This window comes from Xenopus tropicalis, chromosome 6, assembly GCF_000004195.4.
Source record: "Xenopus tropicalis strain Nigerian chromosome 6, UCB_Xtro_10.0, whole genome shotgun sequence".
In the NCBI taxonomy this organism is placed as follows: Eukaryota; Metazoa; Chordata; class Amphibia; order Anura; family Pipidae; genus Xenopus; species Xenopus tropicalis.
In genome coordinates, this window is record NC_030682.2 from 74,501,243 (window position 1) to 74,512,317 (window position 11,075).

Below are 11,075 nucleotides of genomic sequence, written 5' to 3' on the forward strand. Positions count from 1 at the left end.
CTATAATATATTGCAGACTTGGGGTACAGTCTTTCCTTGCTCTTTAACAGATGTCGCCATTATTCAAGGGTACTCAATAGCCAGTAACTCCCAATCTCCCACATCATAATTTCTTTCAGTAGAACTAAGTTTCTTAGAAAAGAAGGCAGCCAGATGTAAAATTTGCTTGAGACCAATCCTTTGGGATAGTATTGCGCCAATAGCCTCTTCAGAAGCATCAACTTCCAAAATAAAAGGTCTTGAAGAATCAGGATGAATTAGAATGGGAGCTGAAGTAAAAAGAAGTTTAAGTCTTTTAACCCTTTGCCTGCCAACACCGTACGGCGTACGTGATGGCAAGCAATGGCGCTAAGTGCCAGCCACGTACACCGTACGTTTTTGTTACTTACTGCGGATTTCTCTTCAGCTTTCTCCGCAGCCAAAAGCCGACCGAACGCCGCAGAACCCACTAGGCAACGAGCGGGGGGGGCTGGAATTTGCGCCGATCCTTTGGATGACCCCAGATGACCCCCTGAACAGCAGCAACGTCATCAACATGTGCCTGATGCTGGGGTATTTAAACTCAGCCCCCTAGCGCCACCCCTTCTTCTCTGCTGGTCCTGGACGTCGCTGGAGCCCTCCTGCTGTGTGCTGCTGTCCTCCTGTGGTCCTTGGCTGTGAAATCTACTGTGCCTGCCCTCAGGTAATCCATTTTCATTTACATTACATAAAAATATTATTTTGCTTTACGTTTGTCATTGTTTTTGTCTAACAAAAAAAAACTGTTTATTTGGTGTTGTGCCCTCTCACTGTTATCAGATTTATTTTATTTTCTGTATTGCATTTTATTGTGATTTTATTGATTATTCTTTTCTGCGTTGCCCTTTTGTTATATACTTTTGCTTGTTACCATCATTTCGCAGTGTGACTCTTTTCTGATTATTAGTGATTTTATTGTTGTTTGAGCTTTGCTTTTGCTCTACTGGTTGTAACTTGTTTTTGGTTGTACTTTGCATTTTCAGTTTTATATTACTGTTCATTGCTGGTTATTTTGATTTTCAGTGATTTTATTGAATCTTGAGGTTTGCATTGTTATAACTGGTTCTAACTTGTTTTTTCTTGTGCTTTGAATTTTTAGTTTTATATTCCTATTCATTACTGGTTCTCTTGATTGTTTAGTAATTTTATTGCATTTTGACCACTAGTTACTACTAATTGCATTTTATTTGATATTGTAAGTTCTTTGGCTATTCTGATAGCATTTTTGTTCCAGAAAGTTCCAGAGGGTTCAGGGAGTTGAAGAGTTCTGGGGGTTGAGCTTATAGCAGTTTTTTTTCTTGGTCTGATCAGTTGGGGTTTTTTTTCGGGGGGGTCTCTGCCTATTTTATTGGATTTATTGTATTTCTGTGAATTTTATTGCATTTTATTGTTCATTTTCAGTTTTGTATTGCTGTTTATCACTGATTTTTTTTCTGATTATTAGTGATTTTATTGTTGTTTGAGTTTTGCTTTGCTCTGATTACTTCTGACTAGTTTTTGCTTGTACTTCTAGTTTTATATTGCTGTTCATTACTGGTTCAATTGATTTTCAGTGATTTTATTGCATTTTGAGTCTTGCTTAGTTCTAATTACTCAGTAATTCAGTTTTATATTACTGGTCATTGCTTGATTTTGTTCTAATTGCTAGTTGTAACTGTAAGGGTTCCTGACCGCAAATCCTAAAACAAGTCAGCCGTGGGAGCTCTCCTGCCGGGACAAAGGCGTGCACGGGAACAAGGACGACACGACCAGGATGGAAGTTCAAACTTGTTCAGTTTATTCTTATGTGATTATAGCTTATATACCCTTTTTGAGTACATGCAGATACAAAGGAATCATTTCCAAAAAATAGAGTAGAACCTCATTATCCACAAGGACGTTCTTCAAGGACGGCCAAGACAGGACATAAATTTTACATAGAGTACACAGATAAGAAAAAGTTACTTTTTGAAGGTTCACATCCTGTAAAATGCAAGCTATGCAAAAGTACTAATTGGGAAAAACAATTATTATGGGATGTTCAAGCCTTGCTGTCTGCTGTTACAAAATGGAGGTACATTTGTAAAATGGAGTATGATATGCTAAGCATCAAAGTATCAAAGTATCAAAATACATGCATATATGAATATATGATTATATGAATATGAGAACATAGGATATTATATCAAACCTTACAATCCCTCCTTTTATCACGAAGTGATAACATATTGAAGATGAAATCTATGGAGGGAGAATTTTAGGTACCCTCCCTTTTATCACGAAGTGATAACAATTAAAGTTAATCATTACAACGTGAACAACACATGCGGATTAATGAAGGCACACATTGGATGATAATTAGACAGATGATAATAATAATGACAACCTCGATAACAGTCTTGACCCAACCGCTAATGTCTGGGAGGCAGCTAGTGAGCCAGTCCCACCAACCTTGGTCTTTATGTTGGGTACTGTTGTTAACCAAACCGTGAAGTATGTCAAGCTTTTGGTTAATGGCTTGAAAAGCAAATAATTAATCGCGATTTTGTAATACTGCTTTTCTAATGTCTCCTAAGTCAGTCAATAGATTTGCAATTGCAGTGCTGGTAGCGTTAATGCTCTTAACTATGATGCAAGCAATTTTATTAATTTGCTTACCCTGATATACAGTCAATCCTGGTATTCCTACCAGTGAGAATCCTAGCGCTATTAGTTCAGACTTAGCCATTAAGTGTAAGTCTGAGTCGCAATCTTCAGGTAGTTGTTCATAATCTGTGCCTCTCTTAGGGCGTTGAGCCTGGGTGGTCTGTCTAGGGTGGGTTGTGATTACATGACATAGTTGTTGTGAAGTTGGTGCATTGATAGGTCAGCCTACTGCACACTGAGTGCGGGTCACTACTCTTAATCAAACGTGCCTAAATGCACTAATGCATTAATGTTACAAGTCATGTTATAGCGTATGTCACTTGCAGTTACATTGTAGGTAATTATGGAAGCAAAATTTTGATGTGCAATATAAACATATATGAGGACATGTGTTTCAGTATCAGAACCTTGCACTTCAGAGTCATTATTTGTAGCATGAAGAATGTCAGTAAGCATAGTAGTGGGAGTAGCAACAGCTACAAAACAAGTCTCAATCAGTTCAGTTGTACTAGTGACATCCTTTAGGCACATGTAACTAGTGTTAAGAACAACCCGTGCCATGTATTCCCACAAATTGTCATCACGTATGTTACGTATGTTTATCTACTGTTATGTTCCTGTTGGGCGGTCCAGAGACTGTCCACACAATCAAGGTAGCTCCTCAGGGTGATATGCACCCATGGTGCTGAGGAAAATGATAAAGTAGACAAATCCTGCTAAAGCAAGAATTTTGCTGAGGACAATGATGAGGTAGATTTCTCAGACTCGACCGCTGTTTCCTGGGGTGAGGGTTGGGTAGGTCACAAGGGGGGTTGCCGTCGTCATCTGAGGATGGGGTATCCTGTGGAGTAATCCTCCAGGGGGCCCTCTTGCGTGTATCCATTGATTGCTGTCAGATGTCAGGATTGCGGTTCTGGTGATTGACTATCACAGTCGTGGGATCTACGTATGGGGTGGTTCCACCTTCCTTTGAATGGAGTCTCCGCATGAATATGATGTCTCCTGGTCGATATGAATGTGTAGCTTCCTGTCAATGAATAGGAAAAGAGAAAGAAACATCACCATAGTGACCATTCAAAACTTTATCAATTCAGTTACATATTGTTCCCGTATCTGATCCAAATTGCCTGGTATAATGACCAAGGGAGTCCTTGTCCACGGAGTGGGAAAAGGCTTACCCATTAAAATTTCTCACTTACTATGACTTTCCTTTTTACATGACACATTTCAGTGTTTTACTTGCTGTGACTTTCCTTTTTATATGACACCATGAACTACATAATGAACAGTGGTGCTGCATGTTTCTGGAGACCTATAATCCCTCCTTTTGACCAGAGACCATTGTCGTCGATGGTCAACATATTATCCTGCCAGTATATTATATCTGCAGATGTGGCATATAATTGTAGCTCATAAGAGCAAATCATGTGGCAGAGATGGCAGCACTCATAAGGCAGTAATATCAGGCGGGGGCTTATCGGGCGGGGGGTCGGTAGGATGGGCAGCCACTGGCGGTAGAGTGCCCACGGCACTTAACTACCATTAAGGTGTGTGGAAGCATAAGGGTTTGTAACAACTCTTCTATATAAGTAGCATGCGCAATAGGCTTACCATCAGCACTTGTGAAATATAGAAAGTTGTAGGATAGAATAAGGTATTAGCAATAGAAGACTCAACAGCTACCGTGTAAGCTGCTAGCACCCTCAGGCAGGCAGGCATGCCTTGCACAGGGGACAGTAGCACCTCAGAGAAGTATGCTATGGGTCTTTAACTGTTTCCGTAAATCTGGGCTAAGCCTGCAACCATGGTCTTACAATTTCCTGCAGTACAACACAAAGGCAGATTATAGTTAGGCAGACTGAGTATAGGTGCAGATGCCAATACCCCCAGTAAAGCTTTAAATGCATTTGTGCCAGTTTCAGTCCATTGCAAATTGTCAGATTCAGAGTCTGTAAGTATGCTCCTTAAGATGCTTTCAAAATATGAACAGTCTGGAATCCATTGTCTGCAAAAACCAACCGTGCCCAAGAATGTGAGCAATTGTTCCTTAGTTTGTGGCTTTCTATGGCTGAGATTGCCTGAATTCTCTGTTGGTTTATTAGTCTATGCCCCTGTGATAGCAAGAAACCCAAGTACTGTACAGATGGTTTGCAATACTGCACCTTTTTAATTATACCTTGTGCCCCTCCTCACACAGGTAATTCAGCAGTGAAATAGTGTCTTTTTCACAACTTTCTTGGTCTGCACTACATAACCACAAATCATCAACATATTGCAGGGGAGTTGACCCTGACTGATATCCCCAGCCCTTTAGAGATTCACGGAGTACATACCCATAAATCACGCTGCTAGCGGCGTACTTCATTGCTAATTGCGCAAAGGTAATTGACGCCGATCGCACGTGAAGGCAAACAAGGGCCTTGTCTTCTCACTTACTGATATAGAATGGTATGCATTCCCTAAATTTATGACACTGTAGTATGTTGAGTCTGAAGGTGTAGAGGTAAGTAAGGGGTTAATGTCTGTTACAACGTGTACCATCGGGTGCATGAGTCTGTTGATACCAGGGATACTGTTTTTGATAAGCAGGTGTGTGGGTCTTTAAGAATGCTTTGTAGGGGGTACAAGACACACATCCTACATTTTTTGGAAAATAGCCCACACGGCAGGTTAATTTGACCTAATGGACAAATGTCCGTACACTAATATAATTGTGCCATATGACCTCTAATATTTTCTGAAACCTTCTTGTTTACAGGCTAATACAACTGCCATAGACTGTCTATTAAACCATAATCCTTCCATTTCTACATGCATTAACCCTGACACATATGTCTAAGATAAATAAGGCATGAGGCTATGTATTAGAGGAATGTATCAGAACTGTGTAATACAGAAAAGGATATAAGTTATTATTGCACGGATGCAAGTGTTCCTTCCAGAACTGGGATCTTTTGTAGTGGGAGGTGTAGTTCCAAACAAATTTCTTTAGTATCATTTAGTCCTCGGGCTGCAGTTCCCTCAGTGAAGGTTGGATCTGGAACAAAAAGAGAACACCTAACCATGCACTTTAGTTAGTTCACAAATTAATTGAGATACAAAATTAGTTAAAACATCAGAGTGTAATTGCAGCTGTTGGGGAAAGTAACACCTTAATCTGGGAGCTGATTGAAACAAAATTTTGAAGGCGACAGTTTACAGCCCCTTCTTAGTCGATATCTAACACTGAACAGAACTACAGGCAATCTGTCCAGTAATTGCATTTTTTGAGTGTTTCTTATTTTTATTTCTTTATATATATTTCTTCCCCTCTATGGCTGCTACCAGCTCACATGCTGGGATCCCTTCCTTAGGGTGGCAACTACATTCCACGGGTAGGTATCAGCTGGAAATAGCATCATCCCAAATCTGTATTATACTTTTCCCTATACCTTCTTATCACAGGGAAATGGACATTAAGCCGGTAACACAGAATGTCCGGAACACTGGGCATTACACGTTTCCTACCCAGGTAAACTTCAGGATACCCCCCTTCCGTGATACTAGCTAGTCGCCACCCCCCTTCTGTAATCCCAAACAGAAGTCCACATACGCAATTATTACACGACATATCTTCCCTGTACACTGTACTAGGTTAACCCACCAAAGCTAAGATATTCCACACACAATCCAGTGTAATTACCCCCACTCCAGCATGCACAGTGCTCAGCTGGAAAGTAGCTATTAACCCCTCTAATGCCTGCACATAAGAATCCTGTTACTGACCTTCACAGGCACAACTTCAGACGGACGGTTAACAGAGACCAATTACAGGGAGACACAAGAATACATAGAAACAAGAAACATAAATCAGGCCATAAATACCAATGTGCAGGTTCAGATAAAATGGGCTGCAGGCCAAAGGAACCTGTCTTGGCTGGCTGCCAGGAAGCCACTTTCGACTACGGACTAATTCACAATAGGATATGGGGATGACACGGTAAAGAAACTAAAATCTAAGTTCCCACCGTGTCCCGGAGGTGATCAGTCTCCGTCCCATCCCGTGTCAACTGTCCGGAACCCTTATATTTGGCTTAAAGACAGACAAAACCTGCAGTCTCACATTGAGCTTAAATTTTTTTAAAGACATAATCAGTCCTCACGGTATTTATTCCTGTTCAAATTAGTTCAGCAAAGCGTGTGGGTGCGCACCGAAAGAATCATACTGATACCAGGTTCAGTATTCCTTGCAAGTTTATCATGAATGTGTAGTGATAATTTCTTAGAAATTTTATTTCATTTATTTTCAACTCCTTATAATGAAACTTAATTGCAACAATTCCGTAAAAGCAAAAACCTTATTAGCTCAGTCAGAGGTATTCCTTAATGTTGCAATAAATTTTACATGACCGGTTTAAAAATATAACATTTACTTCTAAAGACAATAACAAAGACACAACACAGACAAACAGTAATTCATCCAAGAGTATCGCAACAAGAAACTCATGCCTACCTAATGCCCCTCCTTTAGAGGCTTTGAGCTTACCAAAAACTCCTTATTACCTTTGGCTACTTCCCACGATTAACTCTTGCCGTTAATTTCCAAAAATCAAAAGTATAAGCACGCTTGGCAAAGCAAAGTCGTTAGGGCTGAACTGAGATCAAGGTCCCAACAATACCCACAACGACATGCGATCACTCTTAATGCCCTGGGTGTTTATATGAACATTTATATATTTTACAGTACAATATTGGCAGATAGAGAAAAATAAGAAAATCCCTTAAGGAGGCTCCCAGTGAAATATAAACAAACCAACTTGAGCGGCCAAACTCCTGCTACCGCAGCAGGCAATAAATCTCATAAATCTTGCGTTACCAAAACGCAAATAAAACCTTGCACTACCAAAGTGCAACTAAAACCTTGCGTTACCAAAACGCAACTAAAACCTTGCACTACCAAAGTGCAACTAAAACCTTGCGTTACCAAAACGCAAACAGAACCCTGTGCTACCGCAGCACAACTAAATTAACCTTTTATATGCAGACTTCAATGGAATGCTGCAAAAACAAGGACATGGCGGTGCCGCAGCCGGACAGAGTAAGACTCAAAATGAATAGAGTTATACTCACTTGTCCAGCTGGCGACACCCCACTCCTGGTACCATAACTGTAAGGGTTCCTGACCGCAAATCCTAAAACAAGTCAGCCGTGGGAGCTCTCCTGCCGGGACAAAGGCGTGCACGGGAACAAGGACGACACGACCAGGATGGAAGTTCAAACTTGTTCAGTTTATTCTTATGTGATTATAGCTTATATACCCTTTTTGAGTACATGCAGATACAAAGGAATCATTTCCAAAAAATAGAGTAGAACCTCATTATCCACAAGGACGTTCTTCAAGGACGGCCAAGACAGGACATAAATTTTACATAGAGTACACAGATAAGAAAAAGTTACTTTTTGAAGGTTCACATCCTGTAAAATGCAAGCTATGCAAAAGTACTAATTGGGAAAAACAATTATTATGGGATGTTCAAGCCTTGCTGTCTGCTGTTACAAAATGGAGGTACATTTGTAAAATGGAGTATGATATGCTAAGCATCAAAGTATCAAAGTATCAAAATACATGCATATATGAATATATGATTATATGAATATGAGAACATAGGATATTATATCAAACCTTACAGTAACTTGTTCTTCTTTGTACTTTGGATTTTCAGTTATATATTGCTGTTCATTGCTCTTGATTTTCAGTAATTTTATTGAATCTTGATTTTGCATTGTTGTTATAACTGGCTCTAACTTGACCACTAGTTTCTAGTTCTTTGGCTAGTCTGATCTGGTTTTTTGTTCCAGAAAGTTCCAGGGAGTTGGGAGAGTTCAAGGAGTTGAAGAGTTCAAGGGGGTTGAGCTTATAGCAGTTTTTTTTTTCTTGGTCTGATTTGTTTAACAAGTTGTCTAATTCCAGGCAGTGTCATTCTGTGGCTACTAAAGCAAATAAAGTGCTGTCTTGTATAAAAAAGGGCATTGAGAACATAATTTTGCCTCTTTATAGGTACCTGGTAAGGCCTCACCTTGAGTATGCAGTGGAGTTTTGGCCTCCAGTACTTAAGAAGGATATTAATGAGCTGGAGAGAGTGCAGAGACGAGCAACTAAACTGGTTAAGGGGATGGAAGATTTAAACTATGAGGTTAGACTGTCGAGGTTGGGGTTGTTTTCTCTGGAAAAGAGGCGCTTGCGAGGGGAAATGATTACTCTGTTCAAGTACATTAGAGGGGATTATAGGCAGATGGGGGATGTTCTTTTTTCCCATAAAAACAATCAACGCACCAGAGGTCACCCCTTTAGATTAGAGGATTGAAGCAGCGTAGGTGGTTTTTCACGGTGAGGGCAGTGAGGTTGTGGAATGCCCTTCCTAGAGATGTGGTAATGGCAGATTCTGTTAATGCCTTTAAGAGGGGCCTGGATGAGTTCTTGAACAATCAGAATATCCAAGGCTATTGTGATACTAATATCTACAGTTAGTATTAGTGGTTGTATGTATAGTTTATGTATGTGAGTGTATAGATAGGTAGGTGTGGGTTGTGTGTGCTGGGTTTACTTGGATGGGTTGAACTTGATGGACTCTGGTCTTTTTTCAACCCTATGTAACTATGTAACTATGTAACTATGTTTATATTATCAGTTGGGGTTTTTTTTCTCCAGTCTCTGCCTTGCCTGTTGCAGTAGTTTTACAAGTAATCTCTTTTTTTATGGCTTGATTGTTAGTTCTTTGTCACTGATTAAGTTTTAGATTAGCCTGTACATATTTTGTTTGCAACATGGCAAAAAGATTTTATTCTGCTGAAGAAGCTGCTGCACATTGCATGGCCTCTAGCTCAGAGGAGTTTAGTGACTCCGATTCTGAGTATGTGCCCCCTGCATCAGGGAGTGACTCTTCTACTAAGGGGTCATGGTGTAGCAGCAGCACTGTTAGTGCTCTCGAGGAGCCTATGGAGGTAGATGAGGATGTGGATGATTTGGAAGATCAGGAAGCGGGCGATAGGGCTGATGCTGCAGCTGGTGGAGAGCAGTCCCTGGCGTCAAGGTGCACACCAGTAATTTTGAGCCCATAAATTTTTTTCAATTATTTATGACTGAGGCCATCCTACAGGATATGGTCCTCTATACCAATGTATACGCCGAGCAGTATCTTACACAAAATCCCCTACCTAGGTATGCTCGAGCTCATGCATGGCATCCCACAGATATTGCCAAAATGAAGAGGTTTGTGGGACTCACTTTAGCTATGGGTCTCATAAAAGCCAATTCTTTGGAGTCCTACTGGGATACCACTACAGTGTCTTTTCTGCCACAATGCCTAGAAACCGGTATCAGCTACTGCTCCGGTTTCTGCATTTCAATAATAATGCTACAGCTGTACCCCCTGATCAGCCCGGCCATGACAGGCTGCATAAATTAAGGCCCCTAATAGACAGCCTGTCTGAGCGCTTCGCAGCAGTATACACTCCCTGCCAAAATATTTGTATTGATGAGTCCCTTCTCCTCTTCACAGGGCGCCTACAATTCCATCAATACATCCCAAGCAAGCGTGCCTGCTATGGGATCAAATTTTATAAACTTTGCGAAAGCAGCTCGGAGTACACTAGCTATTTCATGATTTATGAAGGCAAGGAATCCCAATTAGATCCCCCTGGTTGTCCCCTTGACTTGACTGTCAGTGGAAAGATTGTATGGGAGCTCATTTCTCCACTTCTGGGCCAAGGTTTCCACTTATATGTGGATAACTTTTATTCTAGTATCCCCTTGTTCAGTGCCCTATATTGTTTAGATACCCCAGCCTGTGGCACCATAAATCGTAACCGAAAAGGATTGCCAGGCCCGGATTTGTGTAAAGGCCACAAAGGCCCGGGCCTAGGGCGGCACAAGTTTAGGGGCGGCATGCCGCCCCGCCGCAACAGTTTTTTTAAATTTTGCTCCCATACGGAGCAGTCGGGACCTCTCCCCACTGCTCCGTATGGGAGTTTAAATGTGCGTTTGCGCATGCGCATTGATCGCGCATGCGCACTGGGGGGAGAGGGCGCCGCGCGATTGCGCATGCGCACTCGTGGGGGGGCGGGGGCGGCCTCGGGGCGCCAACAAGTTAAATCCGGCCCTGAGGATTGCCCAGGGCTCTGCTTGATAAAAAATTGAATTGTGGAGAGACTTATGCCCTTATAAAAAATGAGCACCTTGCCATAAAATTTTTTGACAAAAAAAATGTTTTCATGCTGACAACAATCCACGATGAGTCAGTAATTACAGAACAGAGAGTTGGTAGGCCCCCCAAAAATAAGCCTCTCTATAGCAAGGAGTACAGTAAGTACATGGATGGTGTTGAACTGACCAACTCCAACATTATTACAACGCCACACGGAAAACAAGTGCCTGGTACAAGAAAGTTGGTATA

General features: G+C 41.2%; 1 long non-coding RNA gene across 1 annotated transcript; it reads right to left on the bottom strand.

Moving 5' to 3' along the window:
* Window positions 1–1,774: 1,774 nt before the first annotated feature.
* LOC116411666 lies at window positions 1,775–8,199 on the bottom strand. The gene is made up of 2 exons (XR_004223258.1): window positions 7,570–8,199; window positions 1,775–7,515 (listed from the first exon to the last, which is right to left on the bottom strand). It is a non-coding gene; the product is annotated as an uncharacterized LOC116411666 (long non-coding RNA).
* Window positions 8,200–11,075: the final 2,876 nt, after the last annotated feature.